The 23,862-nt window shown below is 39.2% G+C and overlaps 1 long non-coding RNA gene across 2 annotated transcripts; it reads left to right on the top strand.

The window, feature by feature from the left end:
• Positions 1–4,053: 4,053 nt before the first annotated feature.
• LOC100892535 lies at positions 4,054–19,472 on the top strand. Of its 2 annotated transcripts, none has more exons than XR_143580.3 (3): positions 4,054–4,556; positions 6,087–6,347; positions 12,849–19,472. It is a non-coding gene; the product is annotated as an uncharacterized LOC100892535 (long non-coding RNA). The 2 variants fall into 2 exon arrangements; XR_004065991.1 differs by lacking the exon at positions 4,054–4,556 and adding an exon at positions 5,428–5,883.
• The last annotated feature ends 4,390 nt before the right edge of the window (positions 19,473–23,862 follow it).

Here is a 23,862-nt window from a genome sequence, read left to right as displayed (position 1 = left end):
TACAGTAGGAATAGTATTGTTGTTGTCCGGTTGTTGCTGTTATTAGTATTATAATTACTATTATTATTATTAGTAGTAGTAGTATTGTTATTATTATTATTATTATTATTATCAGGACCGTAGCCAGAGTTTGATGTTGGGGGGGGGGGGGGGGGGGCACATACATGTAATTGATCGACGTCCTGGGGATGGGTCTAAAAAGTTCAACCGATTTTGGAATTTTTTTATGGGCAAGGTGCCCCCCGTGCCCCCCCCCCCGTGGCTACGGGCCTGATTATTATTATTATTATCATCATAATCATCATTGTCTTATCGTCATCATCCTCCTTCTCAGTAGTCAACATCATCAATGTGATAACTAACTTCATATCATGTAAATTATCATCGATGTCATCATCATTATCATCACCATCTTCTTCTTCTTCTTCATCATCCTCGCTGTAATTCTTACTACAGTGTATCATCAATATTAATGTCTTTGTAGCTTCTAACCAAATACTCTCCATCTCTCTTTTCTTTGTCTACGCTGTCCCTTGCACAAAATAAAAAACGCCAGGTTTTATTTGTTTACTGAGTTACAATAAAAAAATTACCTTTTCTAGATTTTATTCCTGAATTCTGCTAAATTACAATGTTATATAGTAGCTGTACAGATCTACATGTTCCCTGTTTCACTTTCCCTTATTTGGTTTTGATAGTGTCCCCTCTGAATGCCACAAACAGATTTGTCAAACCATCATTTGTTTACAAATTTGGGACGTATATTGTTTCTATACAGAAAGTATAAAAAAAACACCCAGATATTCTGAAGGGAGCAACCATTGGACCGGTGCTTATATTTCCTAGCAAATATTCAAACTAAATTTTATTCAAGTAAATGCCATTAATGTTAATTTTAATGGCACTCCAGAACGTTTGACATACTTTCAATGTACATGTATGAACAGATACCGTAATTAAAGATACATTGTGCAAAAGAATATTATAATTTGAAATCCCTTATAAATAAGGGATTGCAAATTATGATACCAATGTGGAAAATGCGTTTTGTTATTCATTTTACGATTTCCCTTTGGTGATGTGATTCAGTATTCTGCGAAATTTATTACAATTGTGAATGCATTTTTGTTATTCAAAATTATTTCTATAAGCGTAATGGAGTAATTGCTTCAGTGTAAATCACAGTGCGAACACATTGCTTAAATCACATTTAGTATCAATAATGTAAAATCGCTGCGTTCACACTGACCTCACAGTGATCACATTTGGTTAGTGAACACGATGTGTGATAGAATAGCTATTTAATATGCTGCATTAGCTATTAATTTGTTTCATTCGTTTACATTAAACAATATTTATATATGAACAAAAATTAATAATTAAAAATTGTGGGTCCTCAATGTAAACCACTCCCAACACATACCTTTCTATTTAATTCAATGTATGCTACAGTTGACTTTGTTGATAATGTTGTACGTTTCAAAATATTTTATATATATATATATATATATATATATATAAGACAATTTGGATGCAATATGAATGATAGAATGTCATAAGGTTCTTAGTCTGCCTATAATCGGAGGAAAAAAATATTAAGAACAAAGAGAAAGGGTAGTTGGGTCTTGATTAATTTTTGGCTATGTCCTTAGTTCCAGTCGCCCTGCCGATTGACAGCGGTATCTCAACAGCTATCATGGGTACCGGTCAGCTTGGTCAGTGGTCAATGGACCCCTTTGTCCAGCTAGTAACAACATAATTGAGATCACCCTGATTTACATATGTGCTGGTCAAATTCATAGGTTCACTCTTTGGTGAGGACGATCGCATTTCGAAATCAATTTTTCATGCCTTTGTCCCAATCTACGCTGGTGAGAGAAAGAGAGCACACAAGGGGTCTCACTCGGGACTTGATTGATTGTGATGTTCTCTTTATGTCGATTTGTTCCTCTATGGATACCCCCCCCCCCCCCCACCCCTGTCCTCCCCGCTCTCTCTCTCCCTCTCTCTCTCCCTCTCTACCTTTCACTCTTCCTCATTCTGTCTCTCTCTCTCTCTCTGCGTGTTTGGTCCTCTTTGTGTTTCTATTATTTTTTTTTTACTCGATCTGTGTTCTCATACCTGCCTCCCCTTTCTCCTCATAACCATGCTGTAACTTAATGTCCTTACAATAATACATTACCATGATTAACAATAATTTTAATACATATCCATTTCTCCCCATTCATCTTATTACCCTTTTTTGTTCTCCCCTGTTCACTCTTGCAGAAGCAGATTCAGTCATCACTGTCGATGCCACTAATTTATGTTGGTACCAAGAGGGATCCCGTTGTTTTATAATAATTGTGATGTTATGTCATTAGCAAAAAAATCGCGACCATCAAGATGTAACCTTCCAGTCAGGCTTTCAATAGAAAATTGCGGAATATGCATTTTCGATATATTTTGTTTTCATTTGGCTATGTCAAAGTATGATTGTCATCATGGCCATGTGTGTGCATGGGAGAAACGTATTTGTATTCGGTGTTCCTTGTTGTCCTTTTAAAAGGCCTACACTCCATTTCTTGTTCTAAAATGATAATGTTCCTTATACAGTTCTCTTTTAAATTTCTCCCCCCCCCCTCACTCTCCATCTCGTCTCTTCTTTCCCCCTCACTCTGTCTCTTTCTCTCCATCTCTCATCTGCACGGACAATGCCCATCTATCGGGGAAGTGACCTGAACAGACCTTGGCCTCATGTGAACTATGCTGCTGTGCTGCGCGCCCACCAGCCCCCCCCCCCCCCCCCCCCCCCCCCCAATTCGCACCCTTTTCCTCTCTCTCTGGGGCTATTCGATATTAATGTAGCCGAGGGCCCATCATGAATATGATTTTGTCCGGTTGGTCAAGACAAAAGCCAGGACTGGACATGGCACGGCTTGACCCATGCTCGGTACGCATTCTTCGCAGATGGTCAGTTATGACAGCGGTCAAATTCACAATGTAATTTACTCACACTTATGGGATTTCGTGTATAGATTTGGTGTGCAAGACAGACACAGGGAGAGAGAGAGAGGAGAGAAACGGAGAGGGAGAGAGAGAGAGGGGGAGAGAGAGAGAGGGAGAGAGAGAGGGGGGAGAGAGAGAGGGGGGGGGAGAGAGAGAGAGAGAGAGAGGGAGTATGAAAGTCAGGAGAGAATGATACAGTAATTAAACTGTAGCTATTAAACATGAGAAAAGATAAAACAAAGAAAAGCAAACTGATGACCAGAAGGGGCTGAAAATAATGAAGAAAGGATGTACCTTTTCTTTATTTCTTCTTCTTTTATCTTTCACTCTTGATAATTTTAAAAGATTTTTAAACTTTATTTTACTCTACAATGATTGTAGAGGCCACCAAAGAAATGTAGAGTTTCGATCAATCTTGAATAATGAAGAGGACACTTTCTTGGAAGCGACGGAGAAAAGAGAGAAACAGAGAAATGATTTGGCAAAGAAAGAGAGAGAGAGAGAGAGAGAGAGAGAGATGGGGGGGGGGGGCGGTAGGAAAGGGTGAGGGGGGGGGGGTAGTTGGGAGGCCATAAAGGGTTCACGAATGTGGGCTGCGAATAATGCAACACACTGAGCGTAAAATTGCACGGTGTAGGCTATATCTAGACCTCGGTGCCTCATTTCAATTGAATCAACGAAGACTTCATTTTGAAAACAACCGAAAACGTGTTAAATACGCCTTCCAGTTCGACTATCGTTAAAAGGAACAATATAGTACACTAATTACGCATCATCGGCGAGGAAACATTGTAATGATGAAAGTAATTAGTTGAATTTCTTCGGTCATGAATTATTTTGAGGTCTGCGCACACAGACAAGCACTTTGACCTCGAACTCGTGTGGCCATTTCGGCCACGGTCACTCAACGGGGAAGAGAGAGAGAGAGAGAGAGCGTTGTGTGTACTCAGTCGCACGCACACACGTATATGAATGATCAATAACAATACTTCCGGGCAGTTTATTCATGTTCGCCGTGCGCAATTTCAAAATTATCGCCTCGCTGACCCAGCTAGGTGACCGCGAATCGGTTATAAATAAGAACATTCGTGCGAGAGGCGAATCAGACAATCTACCTCACACGCCGGGCAGAATAGCTCTTGACCCTGCGCTTGACCATTCACCAGCCAGCCGGGCGCTTGACCACTTGCTTTCAGTGGTCAGCTGCCCGGCTCGTCGGCTTGGTAGGAGTACGGTCGGAGAAGGGGTCACTGTATGCCCGGTGCTTGGACTTCTTCGTGGAAATGTTTTGTCTCGTGCAGATCCTCAGACGATTCCCATGCAGTCTTCCAAATCTGGATCTTCCAGAAGTGAACAATTTATTCTTGTTTTCTCGCCAAATAACATTAAAATTAATCTACCGCATCATATGACTTCGAACCGCAGACATCGCTTTGGTGTAAATATGACTTCTGTCCTTGGTGTTGTCCATGTTGTTCCTACCGAATACAGCTCTACCACGTAAAGGAGGATGACATCATTTTGGTCGCAACCGCATCCTTTGTGGACCTATGACACAATCATCGATGGTAAGTTCGTTCAACTTTCACCTTCCCTTGTGTGTTTTTGGAAATGCCTCAGTTATTTGACTTTATATCTGGTAAGAAGCATTTCTTATGGTGTTTCTGCATTTATTCTGCTTTTATGTATCATCACAATTAATGCTTCATCAACAAAATAATGGACATTATTTTATCGAGAGTTTATACCATAGAACTAAATGCCATGGTAACACCGCCGTAGCAAAAATTAACAGTTTGTTGTTGCTTGTGTGTTGGCGCTCGGTCAAAATATAACATTTACGTCTCTCTGGTATTAACCTTGCTAGAGTAAAATCATTGCTTGGAAAATGAAACCGAAAGTTCAAAATAATTACAGCAAGGTTATCGAACATGTCCAGGGCATGTAATGACATATTTCCCAGCTAATGTCATTATGATGCATACTTTCTAATTACTATTCCATTTCAGTTTAACAAAATTATGATAACCTCACGTTACAGTGGGAATATATCTTAGTGTTATACGCTATCTCACAAGGACATATGCGTGTAAGTTTTATGTAAACGAGATTATAAACAAAGAGAAACAACTTATAGCTCTTTTACCAAGGATATAATGTTTATCTACTCGTCTATAGCGTTCACAACATACGAGATATTACCATTAGCTCTCGAAAGGAAACTGAAATCAGATAGATAACCTTGCATGCCCTCATTTCTAATACCGCGCTTTTTACTGTTTTATTGGGCTCCCAGCCAGGGCGCCATTCGACCCGTACGTTCGTACGATTCTCCGGCCTGGATACGACCCTACACAAAAGGCGACAACATTGACAATGTCCTTTGAATATAAACAAATCCGTATACGCTCTTTGTATCACGCGAGGTTTGTAGTCTAAATCTTCTCGCAAGCGGCTTTCTGTTTATGTTTTGGGGGTTTCAGCTGTAAATTCTACGATCTCCAAACTTGATTCGAACTCCTTGTCGAGAGTGGTTGCTTTATGTTTCTGTTTTCGATGCCTTAGAAAAAGTGGGAGGGGCCAGAGGAGCACTTTGCCCGCCCTATGTTCGGTCGGTGCCCTCCCGCAATGCCCCGCGTGTACTTTGTGCTAGATCTGCACGGTTTCATTCCATCGCTGTTGCTCCGTGCGTGCACGCGAGAGCTGGGGACCGAGAGAGTCGCACACAGCAGCGAAACGTGTTTTTACCAGATTAGTTGGTGACTCGCTGTGGTCGGCTGGAGTTTGTGATTTCTGGGAAAAGCCCGTGCTCGTCTGAAGGTTGGAGGACTGAGAAACACATTGTGGTAGTGGAGGAAGAGAAGTTGAGTCAGACTCTGGACAGCTTTCGTGAAGGTGGGATATAACTTGAAATTGGTGTTAGAAATCATGACTACATTTTGTAGTAATGACTCTCTGAGTATCGTTTTGGCTAGGGTATGCCGAGAATATCATATTGCACTGATCATTTCTAGTCTCTGTCGGGCGATTAAATCGTTCAACATTTTATTCCGCCCATCTAACAATTTATATGCTTGTTTCTCTTGTTTTTTGGACAGACAGAAGCCGGCCTTCGCAGCTTGCCCTTCACTCCTCGAAGTTCAGGATCTCTCAATCAAAGTCAGCGGCTAGACACTTTTACTTCGAGCGACATCCTCAGTGAGAGGACGTTCTCCCTTGACCACCGGCTTAGCTTAGCAGTGTTCCCATCATCAACCTCATGAACACGAGAATTAACGTCCTGGTGAAATGATTGGTGAAGGGCGTGGAAGAGAAAGACGCTGACAAAGGGTTCTTTGTGTCAAAGGACGAGCAAAATGGTAAGTTCACTTTCATGTGTTGCAGTTAACTTTTCATTTTTATATGTTTCATTATTTTGATCATCGACCTATGTCTGGAAAGCAGAATAATGTGTGAACTGGTGATAGGACGGTATATATATTGTATATAAATCTCGAAAGGTGTATAATTATAATATTAAACTGGGGAGGAGAGGGGCAGTTCGGTTATAAAACTGTAGAAGTTCATACAGCTAGAATCGTGATGTGATTCCGTGTGATTGCATTGCATTGTGAGTATGATGTCTATATGCAATGTTGAACTTCGATTTTTAGAGAAACCCAGGGAGTTGGAATGGAAAAACGCTCATTTCGAAATTGTGTCGTGAGTATCGAAAGAAACGCGCTAAATCAGATTGCATTGTTATCATGCAACCCGCGTTATATTATGTTTCGGAATTATTATGGGGTATATGTGTAGTAGGCCTTGTAATGCGTCAAAATCGTTATATCTTTTGACAAGAGATAATGCCAGAAACGGTAAATAACGTAACCTTTGGTCCACGTAGACCTAGAATCGGAAAGCCCACATTCATTGCCTCGCTCAAGACTCGTGCGTCAAACCGTGTTTCTTGCCGGCCAATAATGCATTCAACAGACTCCATAAACTACAAGCCAGTATGGTAGTTGAACGGCTTTTGCACGCAAATTCCCCATGCCTAGCTGGATGAAATGAATACAAAATAGGACGGTTCAGACAGAGTTCATGGAGCCATTGGCAATGCAGCGCCAGCTAGATGGGGGTCACACAGTCACTCACTCTACCCCATAACTCAAGGGAAAGAATCACACTGGTGCAGCCCTTATTTATTTACCCCTTACCCGAACCCGCAGATAATATTCCAGGTTCGTCGTATACGTGTATACATGTATTTGCAAGCCATGAGGATGTTGTATATATACTTCGAGTCGCTCACAGCGCACTCGAAGTTTTTATTTCTGCAAATTTACGATATATTTCATTATTCATCGAATAAATACTACCGCGACTTTACATGGCGCTGTAACGAATTTTATATGTTCCAGCGACAGTAGCTTGGAAAATTTGCCTTCTTTTCAGCTCCTCTTCAGCAATGGACGAGGCCGCGCTGCTTTGTCTTTGTTTCCTCGGCGGGAGAGAATGACGTCACAAGTTCAAATACAGTTCATCTGTCTGACTAGTCATGAAGGTTTCGGAATAGTTTCTGTGCCGTCTGCGTGTGTATTTCAGTCTGCGTGAAGCTGGCCAAGTCATGTTCTCTAGCATGCAACATTTTGTATGTGGTGCAAGTCGAGACTTGTTTTGTTCGGCTGGCGCATATTTGAGGTTTTCTAGAAATCAAAAGCGGTTGCCTGACGAACCACAATGATCTAGAAACATGAAACATAATTTATCTTTGTTTGTAGGGCATAATATTACGTTTTCCTGATAGAGAATATCATATCTCTTTCTTTTGATCAGGAATCGATACCCTGTCTTGATCATGCCAGAATTATATGGGCCATTCTGTTTTATAAAATCACAACCTGTTTGTTTGCGACAGTCATATCACCTTTCTGCATTCCATCCATATCCATTTTGATTTAAATCTAATCAGCTGATTTGTTAAGCTAGGAGTATATAGGAATCGTTTGTCCTTCATTTTGGACAGAAGCCAGTGATGCAATTCCCATTAATCTGTATGAACACTACGCCTTCATCAACACAATGCCAAGGCCATATTTACATCCATTTCCCTGTATTTCTGTAAACAGCTTTAGGAGATAGATGGAAAGGATGGTCATGTATATTTAGAAGTATGTCACAATTTTATAAGGTCACCACTCACGGCTAGCTGTACTGAGCTGGTCGAATGCGACCCGTCCGAGTTCGCAATTTATCTTCATTAAGTGTAATGATTGACAGTGCAGATGCAGTTACGATGCCATAGCAACTGTCTCTAATATTCCCCCAGCTTTTCACTAGTCTTTTGAGTGAATGCATATATCTCGTTTTTATTTTGACGGGAATATTAAAGTCCGGATTAAAAATGGGCGTGTTTTGGCAGTTGATTGGCCAATACGGTGCAACTGCTATATTATGTCTAACGTTGACCCCTGTCCAGTGACCTGCATTTGAGACTCCACCTCCTCTCCCCGTGACCCTCCATCAACTGACCCACTTCTGCCATGTCAAAGAACCCGAATGAAATCCGCCAGTTATTGGTCAACATGCGTGTTGCATATTCATGACGTTCAACTGGGTAAACTGACCTATATCCTCGTCTCTTATGTCCATCCTTCTTTGGCCATGCACTTTAGCTCAGGGCAAGCTCGTTGAATATTCATGACTATGAACTGACCGATATTGTTCGCCCATCTCCATCTCGGTCTGTAAATCCATTCTTGACCATTCACTAATCATAGAAGCGCTCCCGCTCGATTAAGAAGCGATCTCCTTGATGCGTTTTCCACCAATGATAACAGATACATCGAAGTAATTATTCCTGGAAGGATTTGGATGGCGGTTACAGAATTTGCCAGTTGCCTCCGCATTATCATGCCATAAATTGATGATTTACATGAAATAGCTAGATATAAAAGGCAATTCGAACGTCTTGCCAGATCTCGAAGAAGTCCGAAACTCCAGGTTTCTTCGGGGTTAGTTCTCAGAATGGTTTAATGCAAACCGATGAAGGGAAGTAAGCAACCAGTATCCTCATAATTACGAGGTAAACCTGATTTAATTGACTTCAGGTTTTACATATTTAGTAATACTAAACTGGATGCAAATTGTTGATCATATCCAGGACTGCAAGACGGAAGAAGTGAACCAGAGAAAAACTGACCTGCTTCTGGCCTGGGCTTGTAGCTGACATCGTCCAAACGCCCTACTTTCTAGGGGAATGAACCTCGAGCTCTGTTCTAAAATTTCGGCGTACGATTTATGCTGATGATAGCTCCATGAACTGCTTATTCATGCGAACGTGTCAGCGTTATTTATGCTAACGTGTCAGTGTATTTATCCATCTCACTGTTGTTCACATTTTTTTTGACATGGAAGTTGTTATCACGAACCACAACATTTAAACCAGAACCTTGCTTTCTAATTTTGTTTGGGTTTAGAAATAGACCGATTTTAAAATGTATGAAGCTCTTTAGATTTTTAATCTGAAAGATCTTGCATTAATGCAACTGTGTGTCAAAACTGCCACAATTGGCCTACCAAGAAGCATAGACATCGGCTCTTCATTTTACAGCTTTTCATTTTCATGCAACTGTTAATACGTTGACAAAGGATTATTGGAGAATGTGCTTTTCATCAATGGCAGTTCATTGCAATGTCACCAACTCCACATGAACTTGGAAATCGATTTCTATCGCTGCTAGGTATAATGACATGAGAGTGATGAATCACCGCTTAGTCATAGTCCAGACAAAAAGCAGAATCTATTCTCAGTACTTTCTAAATGGAAAAAATAAGTTCGTGCTCGACAAAAAGAAATGGTTAATCAAATATAGAAACCACACAGTAAACAGGGCCGGTAAACCCAAACAACATTTGGCTTTGCGCCCAATCGCTCACTTGCATATTTCAGTCGATAACCTGCCGATTGAAGCACGATAGTTACTCGAATGTTGCCATGTCGTCTGTTAGCTGCATGATTTGGCGGGAATGCCAGGTTCAACTGAAGTTCATTATTCCTCGCTGCCCCTGTTTGTAATGCGTCATTTCTCCACTGTCCGTGATAGTTATACATGAACACTGTTCTAGCATTAGAGTATTTCGGTAGGCAAAGACCTGTAATCTATGATTGTACGAATACGGTTGCGTTGATATCACAGGCATGACTTCCAAATTAACATTTTTTAATAACTTTGCGGACAAGTATGCATGAGACGAAAATCTGTGTCTGTAAACTAGTGATTATACATCAGACACATTTCTCGTCATTTTATTATTATTTTGTTTATTCACTACGTCATGATAATGCTCTTTGATCACAAAGCATTTATGTAATCAGACTTATTTGTATTCATTTCTTTGCATTTTTCTCGCTCTTTTTCGTGTGGGATGACTTTTTTGTGTGAGTTGTTAAATTTCGGTTCGTAAACTGGTTATTCGACAATTCGACAATTAACTTACACATACAAAACAATCATACTTCTCCGTAATGTTTTGTTTGTGTGTGAGATGTAAATGTTAGCATGTAAACTAGTAATTCAACATCTTACACATACAATTTGCATACAGTTTTGGTATTCGTTACGGCATGGGCTGTTTAATTACCAGCGTGAATATATAAGGTAATCGGGGAGGTAATGCAGGTATTTCGTGTTAAATTATCGGATTAATCCACTCACCGTATCGATAGGCCGTTCTTTGAAATCCCTTGCTTTCATTCTTGTTACGTCACACTCATGCTCTTATTGATTACGTCTTAACCTAGAAGCTGCAATACATCGAAGGTTGTATAGCATTTGTTGTGGTCATGGACCGGTTCGTTGGTCAATTCAATGCTCTTCGGATTTGGACGGCCCACTCAATTGTCTGGCGAACAATTGGCAATGGCCATTGATTCTGTGGATTAATGGGCGTAGGCGTAAAAAGATACTTTACGCTTAGCATTTCGGTTTTAAACGGGAAGGGGCGTGGTTATGATAAAAGGAGGATGGGGTCTATGATTCAGTTACTGGTATTGTGCCGCGCTCGGGTGCATTGGCCGAGTATAATAGATTACCACAAGACTGTTTTATTGCTAAAACTAAAACTAACGGTCTGCTCTGAAGCACGGATCATTCGCCGAATATTATAGAAGTAGAGAGAGCATACAAGTGAGCCATCGGTCTCAATCTCTGGAAGTAATAATGTAAATCATTGGCAAAAGGGCAAGTAAGTAAGCCTTCCCCCAAAATGAAATCATTCGTATCAACAAAATAAAAATGTTATTGCTTTCTGCAGTTACCCTTAACACCACCTCCACACACACACACACACACACACATACTCGATTTGTCTTTCACCCTGTTTCTACAATAATTATACTAGGGAGTTGGAATTCCTGATTATACTGCTATAAGATGACGAAACCATCTTGCTAGACATCAAATTAAATCAGGATTTCATTCATTCATTCATTTTGGGGTTGACACGCCACCTCAAGCATTCCTAAAGCCATACGAACGCCACAAATCGGTGTCGTGCATGTGAGGCACATTGTCCGCATCCATTTACCCCAATTACTATCCATGGGTGGCGATGAGTCATGAATGAGTCGATCGGAAGATCTCCTCCTTCTCCTCAGAGTCATACCTACACCCAAGTACAAGTGAAGTTCATGAATGAAGTCATCATGTGAACTATGGATTTTGCAGGCACAAACCGGTATCAGTCGTACCAGTGTTTGTACTTTGAGACTATAACAGACGACATGCTAGGCTCTGTACTGTATATTTCTAAGCTGATCGTAATCGACAGAGCTAGGTTATGTCCAAGGCTTTCGGAATTATGATAAAGAGTGTCTAATCAGAGTCTTTGTCAGCAGACTATGAACTGTTCATCAACCAAACCGAAAGTGTGGCAGAGCGAGAGAAATAGAAGAAGGGATGGATGCATCAAGAATACTGTGTCTCTAGATGCATCACCATTGTGCATTTTGAATTTTTCTGTTGCTTCCTTGCCATCTACGAGCCGGTCAATCTGTTAATATCATTTTCCAGTGAGCTTAGTCACATCGGGGACTATGGTTACGTCATACTATTCACAGTATCGACGACATTTATCATCATGGTAACATAGTACTTGTATGTGGATGTATAATGCTCGTGCACGCATTTTGATATCGGAAGGTTTTGTATTTGGGTACAAGTTAAAACGTTTATTGGTTTTGGAAGCAGAAAAACTCGCATTTTCATGGTCTGTTCCCAGAAACACACCTGAGCGGCGTGTAATTCATGGTCCCTGCTGTTTGTCGAGGATCACTAGGTATCTTCACAAAGCCGTTTGTTCTTTTTTGTTATGGATTTGTTTAGTTCAAAGTTTGTTGTCATCCTTGTTCATTCGATCTCCCAACAATGCATTTTCCAGGGAGATTCGGTGTGAGATTAGATTGATTTCTTTTGGAGGAAGACCCCATCGCTCTGCAAAAAAGCGTTGATCGGCGTTCCGAGAAATTACTTCTCGATTTTAGGATTACCGCCTTCAACTGTTTCTTTCATAGTTGAAACACATTGTGTGTTGACAACTTACTTACTGGAATTGTTTACTTCGGTTTCTAGAATACCTGGTAATGTTCGCTTTGTTAATTCCAGGGACGTTGAGCCTTATCAGAACAAAATTGAAGGCAAACCTAGATGTAAGGAGCGTCTACCCCATGCCCACTGTCCCCTCCTCATACTTTGATCGACTCCTTGATTTGTTTATATTGTCGTGCATCGTCTGAAGCATTTGAAATGTTACTGCAAGTAGATGAACGAACATACACTTTAACATTTCCTATTCTTTCTTTTTGTTCCGTGCATTAGGTGTACATTCACGTTAATGTGATGACCAACCAACATCGACAGAAGGTGGGACAACAAATTTGTCAATCGTCGTCGCGTCGGTCATCGCCTCACCACCAAGATGTAGTCATGCCCCGATGTCATCCTCCGTAGCGTCGTCGCAATGATCAGGAACATCGCATCGTGCGTTGCGATGTTCGCCGTCGTGAATTCTACGTCAGCTGTGTATGCGCTCTGCCAAAGATGCTCGTCAACAGGGTGTGGCTATTACGACGCGACAACCCTGGGACGCTACAAGCATCCAGAAACCTCAGTCAGCTTATACACCATCCCCAAGTCCTATCTCGAGGAGCTCACAACCCGCTTCGGGAAAAGGCTGCTGCGTTGTGCGATTTTATTTTGGTAAGGTCCAGTCAAGCGGTTTTTTAGGCGTCAGGAAGAACAGATGTCTTTTTCTACTTTTGCGGTTCAACTATTTGGCGGGAAAGGATACGGAGATGACACACTTCGGAGATCAGCTGCGGGAACGACGTGAGGTCTACAGCGCTCTCCTTTTAGACTGGTTTACGGACGACCCCTTCGCTAGTGGATTGGATCACCATCGCAAGTTTTCTCTACCTGTAAAACTCCAGACGATGTCGGATCAGATTCCGCTGGGAGAAGGAGGTCGTCAGGGGCCGTCGAAAGGAAGCCTGTTGTCCACGTTGGAGTCCACTTTTGTAGTTTAGTTGTGTTCTCTCTTTCTTTCTTTATTATTCTATTTCTGCTCTCTCTCTCTCTCTCTCTCTCTTTCTGTCCATAGTTATTAGAATCTTTCTTTCGATCAAACTTTATAACCAATTAACAGCAGCTTTGTAATTGATGGTTAAACTTTAAGTTATAAAATCCTTAGAGTAAATTTTATTGTGCACGATAATTATGTCTCCTCTCAAAGAGGTTTGTACTCGCCAGTGTACGTTTAAATTTAATGAGTATTTGTCTTTCGTTACTTTTGTGTCTTTTCTATTTACTATCTCTAAAACCTGCATGGATTTCATGCTTCCCCAGCTATGGTCACAATTACGTGAACAAATATTGCCAAAATTATTTAGCCAAAATTATTATGTATCGTTCACTCTGTAAGTACACTAGAATTCATTGTAGGACGTCGTATCGGACATGAAATTAGTTTGGTGGTTGCAATGTGCTTGTAATGCAGGTAGTGCCGAATCCCTTAACTCAAATGATTTTGTAGTTCACCAGTCAGGATTATATTCGTGTAAATGCAAACATAGTTCTTTAAGACCCAAAGGAAATTCTTTGGTTAATGCTGACCCCAAAACTATTGTGCAATAACGTTTAGGGGATGCATACCTATTTATTAAAACAATACCCAGCTTTGACATGTAGATGTCTTATTCTAACTTTCCAATCTAGGGGTTCTGAAGTGCTCGCTTTCTTTTCCTTTCTTTCTTTTTTCCCTTTTTCCCAAGGGTTTTCATAGATGATTTATCTATTGATAACTCGCTGCCATTTGAAATGCAAAAGGACTTCTCAGGTGTACCTTCTTGATGTAGGAAAAGGCTCTGACAAGCCAGATAGCGCGACAGCACTGCTCGTTGTTGTCGCGTGTTTATGGCAAGAATCTCCTTGTGCGCAATGTATCCAAGTGCTTATTTCTTTTGTATCATGTACAAACTCGCTTAACCGCTTTAAACATCTGTATTGGCTATGCATTTATGTATTGGAATGCAACTGTATACTCAAACTCCATTCACTATGTTCACTTTTGTCCGAAAACAGTAACGGTCGTATAAGGACTTCTATTTTGTGGAAGTAATAACACACCTAGCATTTTGGTATAGCGCATGCGCAAGCTGACGTCAGTAGCTGATTAGTAGTAGGATATAGAAGTAGAATGGGCCTACAAGTTTTGTTTTCATTCAGTGCCGTGTTTGTATACATAATACAGCTTACATATTGGCTGAAATCAAAACTTCTAAAGACCTAGTATTTTTGCATTTTTTGCGAACAATACATGAGAGTAGAGTTAGATCGTAGAGTAGCACCGAAATACTGCATCTGAAATATGACTGTAAAGTTACGTAATAGTTTAAGTTTATGATGTATCGTAAACTTGCACTGAATCATGTATCTTTTTTATAAACTTGTATTGAATGTTATTAGGAGGAGTTAGGAAGGGAGTTGTTTACGCCTTATGACGGTTAGAAGAAGCCGGAATGTAAAAGCCACACGAAATTGCTGCAAAAAATGTCGTAGATTTAGAATTGAAATGGGTATGTTTGTGTGTATGTGTTGGGGTGAAAAAGCGCGTCATTACATACGCGTTAATGAGTGAATGAGTGTGCGTGAGGTGGTGTGTGTGTGTGTGTGTTAATTGTGTGCGTGATGTTTCCGTTAGAAATAGCGTGTTCAGAAAACGGAGGACGAATTCAGATTTGATGGCCCGTATTGTACAGAAATATAGGATAAAACAGTCTTTTTGTCACATAATTTTGTCCTGTATTATATACTAGTATCGATGCTGAAATAGTCGTTGTTTATTTGGATATGTTACGCAAACTGAAATGTTTCTTATAGGTAAACAGAGGATTTGCTTCTTTAAAGAAGCGTTAGTATTAATCTAAAACTCGTTTTTATTTTCCCTAGAAGCGGGTTTTATTTTGCAAAACTGTTGACAATGGTGCTGATTTTTGATATTTTGGAGTAGATTTTCATCATTTTTTCGTTTCTATATCTGCTATTTGTGTGCGTATCAGGCTGGAGTTGAAACAACTTCATACGCCGCATCACCGATCACGTCATCATTTCCATGGCGACACTATCAAACTTGTGACCAATCACGTTGGCCGATCGCTGTTGTTGTAGAAACCTGTTTATCTTTCCAGCACGTGTAGCTGTCTTTGTGTCTTTAACCATTTTAGAAACATTTAGTTTTCAACTTGTAAGATATTCATTAGATTTATGTTCCACTTTTTCAACTGAAATATTATTTACTTAACAATTGTTTTTTCTTCTGAAAGGAACTTTAGGTTTCGATCTTTCCTTTTTTCTTTTGTGATGTACCATGATTGTCACCATATTTCTCGGGGAGGGACAATAATCACAACAACATTTAAGTTAACTAATTTAAACGTCCTCAGCAAGGAAAAAAAATGGGTTATGCTAATTGAAGCTGCTCCAATACATAAATGCTGTTGTATGTCTAACACTGTTTTTGCTGCATAGTATAGTGTAGATATTGAAAACAAATGCTGTAACTTTAGGCGTTCATTGAGCTAACATTTAATTATTTTAGATGTCGCAAAATATGCTGCATTATTTCCGAGGATGACTCGTTAGTCAACCGTTTTTGCCGCCAGAAAAATAATTTTGGTGGCTATAAGAGATACCACTGATATTTGCTGCTTTGGCCATCAGTTATAGCCAAATTAAATGATAATCGAGACATTCAATGTTTGTTTGATTTTTGCCACTGATTTTTCGGTGAGTAGCGAAATTGCTATGAAATATTGATTTTCGCTAAACAGAGTATCAAACTTACGGTGATGTCTCAATTATTAACAAGGTGGTAAGGAAGAGAAGAAAAAAAAAAGCATTTGAAAGGCTCGTTTACACTAAGGTCCAAAGTCCAAACATTGTGGAGTTCATCAGCAACGTACATCGTGACGTCATGAGGTACGTTTCTAAAATCACGTTGTTTTTTACCGTAGTGTGAACGGGGCCTGTTGTGAAAGGTTTAAAGAACGGAGAGTCATTTGATATCAAAGGAGAGTTCATACTACAAAGATGCTGCTAGATTACATCTCTGATCCAACTTTGGATGGAGACGGTCTCCTTAACAAATTTACACCACATCGTTGCTGCATTGATCCGTAGAAATATGCTGTCGCTTCGTTCATAGAGAGCTGAAGAATAAGGCTTTTAAGATTTAGTTTTTAATGATTGCCTTGTTAAAGATCCAAAGCTTACAAACGCTCATAGCTTAATGCAAGCCTTAGGAAGAGGCATGTAACATACTGCATGGAATATAAATATCACAGAAGAGATATTTAGAAATGAAATTAGTGCATATACTGTCATCATTGCAAATAGATATGGCAGGCTAATAATCTACTAATCTCCGTTTAGTACACGCATAATATGCTGATAAAATTATTGCTACTTAATGCTGCAATAATGCGCATGCTCTTTATTTTAGAGTCAATATTATTATTACATACGTGCTGCACTAATAATAATAGTAGGCCTAACTGTTATTTTATATGCTGCTTTCTTTGACGTAAGCTTGCATTAATTTAATATAATTCAAAGCTATTATAGTTGATAAGGTTAATATAAAAGTGAAGAGATTTAAGATGTACAAATTGCTGCAAACTGTGTCAATGCGCTATACACGCAAAAAAGACCGGTTGTACACCACAAAGTTGCTGCAATGTAACTCAAAGTAGTCGGAGTTGAAGCCGTTGTCATTCATCGACTTTGAGTAACTAGTTTGGTGAAACAATTATTATTATTATTATTATTATTATTATTATTATTATTATGTGTATGGTAGCTTTAAACCTACTAATTGCTGCAAAAATGTCTATACCGTGCTTGACACACGCTAGACAAAACTACACCACATCATGGCTGCATACGATAGTAGAAATAGATTCATTACGAAAAAATGGTGTTGGCGGATTACCATAGCGTTTATAAAAAATGTGTAGATATTCGTTTAGTTCCTGACTGTTAACAGTTTCCATAGACAGATTTGACCCGGGTTAAAGTGTTAAACATGCGGACAACATGAAAGGCGTATACAACTTATTTTCTTTTGTATTGATTGTTTAGTAAAAATCATACGCTCTCTGTATCTTGAACACTTTCCATCATATTGTATTGCACGCATATTTCGCAAATTACTATATTTTAGATCATTATATATGTCTTGTTGTCCCATTTATTGTATATATATAGTTTGCATATCTGTACACACAATAGTATGTTTTGTGTATTTGGTGGACAGATTGTAAATGTTAAACTGGTAGAACACTTCATATAATAACGATCGAACTGTACAATATGTATACACCTTAATCTTCTTTTGCTCTTTTGATAACATTTTATTCATGTTACGAATATGAAATACTACCTTAATGGAGTTATTAACAACGATTTGATGATGCATACGAATGAAAGTTTACACGGATCTAATTTCGATACCTCATTGATAGATTTCCTTCCAGAAATATTATTGTGTAGTAAATTAATTTCTCAATTGAATTAGAAAGGAGGGAGGATGTATTTTAAAATGCAAGTCGTGTGTGTGGGTGTCCTTCGTTGTATTTCTTTCATTTGTATTTGTTCGATCGAATTCAGGGTACTTTTGTATAGCCCCCCTCAACAGAAAAATCCGTCTACACATTCATCATCCACAAATGTTTCTCAGATAAAATTACCTGGGCACTTGTGATGATCAAGGGTGTGTGAGTATTGATATAATGTATAGGTGTACATTGTCTGTATTATGCAAACTTTATTTTAGTCAGGGTAATTTTTTTAATCCCAAACGAGCACAGTTGAGATCATTTGGTGTGAACAACTCCTGTATGCGTCGTTAGAGAAACGTCAAGTTCCCTCGTCATGTTCAGACAAATACATGTACTGTTATATTGTCAATCGAAAAATGTGAAATGTGCCATTAAATAAAAATGTGAACGTAGAGTAAGTATTTCATTGGACTATTATCATTTTAATTTGAACGGATATTGGATTGTGTAGTACTGATGTTATTAGACAAAAAGAAAATAATAATTTCAATTGTTGATGATGTCAATCTTGTAATATTTCCGTATATGTTGTAGTTCTTGCGTCCATGAATATTTGGTATCTCAGGATATTTGGATAATAACTTTTCGTCGCTTTCCTTTCTTGTTTTTAGATTGTAGAATTGTTATTAAGCTTGTAGATAGGATAGGATAGGATAAATTCGTAGTAGAATATTGGTAGTGTATTAGTAGCATGTAGGTAGTAGTACATCTATATTATTCTATCCTCACTTTGTTTTCCCAGCATTTATCGAAAGAAAAAGAACCAGTATGGAACGTTATACTTTGTCGATATTTTTTTTCTTTCAGAAATGTTGTACTTCATTTTGTAATCAGGTGATGCATGTTGGGAACGTCGGGCATTATTTACAATGTTGTTTTATTTGTTTATTTTTTCATATATTATCGTCGCGGGTTGTTTTGGTATGTATTGGTATACTTGATTAATGGGTGCTCTGCAGGAATTATATTTTGATCGTCTTACATCAAATTATTTCAAAATTGCTTGTATAATCTTTGATATTTTTTAAAGAAAATCTGTAAAAACATTATCATTAGTCTTAAAGTCGTCTTGCTGACATAATAATTGTTCTCATTGCTCTAAAAAAATCGTAAACGAGTATAACTTTGACGAATGATGATCATTCATTCTTAATTTTCCCAAACAAGTTCTTTTGAAATTGAAGAGCATTAATTTTTTATTTGATCTCGACTTTTAAGTGTGAAATGCCAAACAGAGAAAAAAATGTCAATGCACTGTAATTAGCATGTAAATTAACTGTAAATTCTTTATTTTGATGTAAATAAATGATTTAAAAGCTGAATCGTATATTCAAATGTCGTATTTACTGTTTACTAGTCCTGAGAGAGAGAGAGAGAGAGAGAGATGGGAAGGGGGTAGGTAAGGAAAGAGAGGGAAGGCGGTGTTAGAGGAAACAGTTGAGAGATAGAGAAAGAGGGGGGGGAGAAGAAAAAGACAGAAGAGAGAGAGAGAGAGAGAGAGAGAGAGAGAGGGGGGGGGGGGTAAAAGTAGAAAGCAGGAAGGGAGAAGGAGAGTGGGTCCGTTTGCTATTCATTAGGACCGCTATTGTATATGTGTGTAATTGGGGATTTACAGACGTGTATCAATCAGATACGATTATTTACGTCTGAAAGGCGTGAGGGCTGCTATTCATAAGAACCGCTATTAATAACTCGTAAGGACCGCTATTCATAATCGAAGAAGAGAGTCGCTATTCATTATAAATAATCATAACAAGAAGATTGAAGATAAATAGCGACCCCGATCTCGTATTAGGAATAGCGGCCCTTATGAGTAAAAGCCCTCAATGTGAATTATGTATAGCGACCCTCATATCAGATTGGGACACGTTCCCCAGCTCAATTTTTTAGGGGGGGGGGGGGGGGGGTCGCCCCCTCCCCGAAAAATTTGAAAAAGTGCAACAAACAAAATGTATTGCAAATACTGACTAAAGACTTCAACACAGTCTTGTTAGGCTCTGGAGGGCTCAAGAGTGCAGCGTTTAGACTAATACAAATGCAAAAGTCTCAAATAATGCTCCCTCGTCCCTCGCATTTCGCCCCCCCCCCCTCGATCATGAAAAATCGCCGCCCCTGACTGTTCTATTTGTAACCGAATTACTTAGATGATATAACACTCCAACATCTAAGTAATTCTGTTGCGAATAGTCATTATTGCCTTCATCAATAATCTTCGACTGACCCAGATTCCATTACGTCACGCCACCATAAGCAACACAATGCAATATTTTCAGACGACCCCGTTTTTACTCTTTTTCACCCTTTCCCGTGCGCGCCGATGTTGCACGGGAAAGCGCGATGACCGTGACCTAGAAAACCGTCATTTTAATAGCCTCGGATGCGATGTTCCCGTTGTGCCACAGTCTGTCTGGTAGTCCTATTGCTTGATCTAGATCCTCCCTGACCCAGTTATCTTGGACGAAACCAGGTGAGCTGTATACTGATCGAACTCAAGGGATGATTTCCGCGTCAAAACACGGTTATGATGCAAGCGTGAACTGCATCGCGGTGTTAAAGGGAAAGTCCACCCCCAAAATAAGTTTGTTTCGATAGAGGCAGAATAATAAGAAAATCAGGTGAGTGAAAGTTTGAGCAAATTCTGAATGAAAATAAGAAAGTTATGAATTATTGAAGTTGTGATCAATCAAATACAAATTGGCAACTCTGTGACTTATTATACGAGCTCTCCTTCATTTGCTTTGTGCATAATATTCCATAAAATCATGTTTTCTTCGTTATTGATGACGGAATATATATTTTTTCCTTGCAGGGGGAGTATAGAAACATATTTGCAATTATTATATTTAGGGTGCATGTATGGTTGAAATTTTTCTTGAGGGAAAATGAAAATTTTAGATTTTTTTAGTACTGAGCCAATGGAAGTTGAGCTCGCATGATACGTCATAGAGTTGCCAATTTGTGTTTGATTGATCACAACTTCAAAAATCCTAACTTCCTTATTTTTAATCGGAATTTGCTCAAACTTTCACTGACTTGTTTCTCTCATTTTTCTACTCCTATTAAAACTAACTTAATTTCAGGGTGGACTTCCCCTTTAAGTGGCCAAGCTAAAGAGGGCAAGGGGCAGCACACCCCTCTATTCGAATATTGAAAAAGAGAAGACAAAAAAAGGAAGAAAGAAAGCGAGATGAAGAAAGGATAATTGATGAGGAGACGATAAGGCCCACTTCCACACCTACCCCTGACGGGTGGCCTTGTTAATTCGCATTTCATCAATCATATTACATAGGCGCTCCTCCCCCATTTTGACGGTGCCCCCTACCCATTAAACCCATACATACCCCCCCCCTTCCCCTCCTCAAGCTATCAATCAAAAATGTTTTGTTAGAGTTTATGGTTAACAATATTTCTTTGATGTCATCAGAGCTGAAAAATTAGGTAAACAAATATATAAATATTTTTAAAAAAATCGGAATAATAAAAAACTAGAGACTGTATTGATTTCCAGATGATTCATGCGTTTTATCATGTTCAATTCAACTTCGTAATGGTTAAAATAGTAATTTTATTTCAGCATTTCAATTGTTTCTCTCCCATAAAATATAACATAGAATAAACAAAGTAATTAGGGAGAAGAGGGCGTGGCGGGTCCAATTTCTCCTGTATTAATTTGACTGATAATGTTATCATATATGAAGGGAAGTTTCATTGTTTTGCTATGTTTGATTCCTATGCCCAATATTTTGCTGAAATTAAAGATCAACTGAAGAATAATATTAATTTCTCGACGAACACGATCAATGAACATGAAAGGTACGGGAAACAATCTTATAGCAATATGGACTTTTAGATTTGCTCGACGACAAAGTGGACTGCTACTGTGACGTCCTGATAAGGCACTGTGATGTCCTTTTAAGGCACTGTCAATACCTTATAAAGACGCCACGCGTAGCAGTCAACTATGTCGTCGTGTAAAAGTCCCTAATGTTCAAGCTGGTTGAGATTGCTTGCATGAGTGCACCTCCTTTGTTTGGTGCACGTTAGAGCATTGGTGAATGCTATACCAGGCAAGGCATTCTAAGCTGTAGCGATCGAAAGTGCAGGTTATACATACACTGTACATTGTGTGATGCAGGAGCCTGGAGGAAACATGATCAAATTTCGTTTGAAGCAATGGTACATATCTGAAGTAAGTTGATTTCTTAACTAATCTTTTACTTTATCAAACGCCAACGGACAATCACATTATTACTGTGTCTGTACATTATTATCTGTGACTCAGTTATGAATTGCTACCGTATAAGATTTAATAGTGAAAGTTGACGATTATTGAACCATGTGGGACCAAACAGAAAATTCAATAACATGTTATCAAGGATGTTGCACTCGTGAAAAAAAAGGCGTAAACAATACAAACCGGAATACTAACATATTCAAGTTGTATGCATACTTTATAACCAAATTTTTGTGCAACAACCGGAAAGCTTGTCTGAGGATTGCCCGACATAGCAACGAGTAATGCATGCAGACTGGACTCCAAGTATTGTAGTTTATTTATTAATAACAGGTAAATGGAATAATTTGTCACTAGGTCCCTTTGGAAAGAAACACCTATAAATTTGAATATCTTTGTAAACCGGTCTATTGTAGAAATCAATCAAGTAAAGCTGAAAAGTGAGCACTATTTTTTGTTTGCCTCCTAAAATTTTAAAATCGCACCCCCCCCCCCCCTCCCGTTGAGTACCAGGGTAGGAGGCCCGTCTTTTTTTTTTTTAACAGATGAGGTTGAATTAACGTGTTTTTACCTTTTTGGGGTGTTTTTCCCCAGGAGAGGGCCCCTGGCTCTACCTTTGAGGCGAGCTGTATAAATGCTTAATGAACATTACTCGAATGGCAAAAAAGGGAAACCCCCTCCTAACAATTTCGTATTGTGGTCTTCGCGCGTACTTATTGGCGATAATGGCATGAATGAAATAATTGGACGGGTCAATGTCAAAGACCCAAATAGGTGTCAGAAGCCTAATGAGAAGGGGATTGATTTAATTAGATAATTGCGTGAAATGAGGTAACCGTCTGGTGTAAATGGAGTACATGACGGCGTAAAAGTGATTAGTTTTCTAGCTTGATGACTGACTTATCGCCGGGGAGGGGGGGGGGGGGGCGGGGGGGGGGGGGGAATAGTTTTGATGAGACCTGTGTAAGCTATCATGGACCATAATGGACACTGTACTTGTATTTCCGAAAGTTCATATTTCCGAAGGTTCGTATTTCCGAAAGTTCATATTTCCGAAGGTTCGTATTTCCGAAGGTTCGTAATTCCAAAGGCTCGTTACTCCGAAGGTCCGTTCATAATGGTTCATAATTCCGAAAATGAAAAAGGGATCATAACATTTGCTTCGATACAGCACTACACGATCCTCCTGCGATCTGATTTTCGTAGGAAGGGCATTTGTATTACATAATGGAAATCTAAAAAACCACTATCCCCTGATTTAGGTTAGGGTCTGAGAAGTTAAACAAATATTAACAAGCGGAATTATAGTGCATTTAACTCTTCCGGTCAGAATAAAAGCCAAATCCTGAGCCGATTTAGTCTTATCCTTTCAAAGGAAGCATGACATCCCCTGATATTCGAACTTTATTGATCACATGACATTTCAGATCCTCGGTTATTGAAATGTTACATGTTTGAATGTTCATAATGGAAATGCTATCAC

The sequence above is a fragment of the Strongylocentrotus purpuratus genome, unplaced genomic scaffold, assembly GCF_000002235.5.
Source record: "Strongylocentrotus purpuratus isolate Spur 01 unplaced genomic scaffold, Spur_5.0 spur5_scaffold_21, whole genome shotgun sequence".
NCBI classification, from domain to species: Eukaryota; Metazoa; Echinodermata; class Echinoidea; order Camarodonta; family Strongylocentrotidae; genus Strongylocentrotus; species Strongylocentrotus purpuratus.
This window is presented reverse-complemented; position numbering and strand designations above follow the sequence as displayed.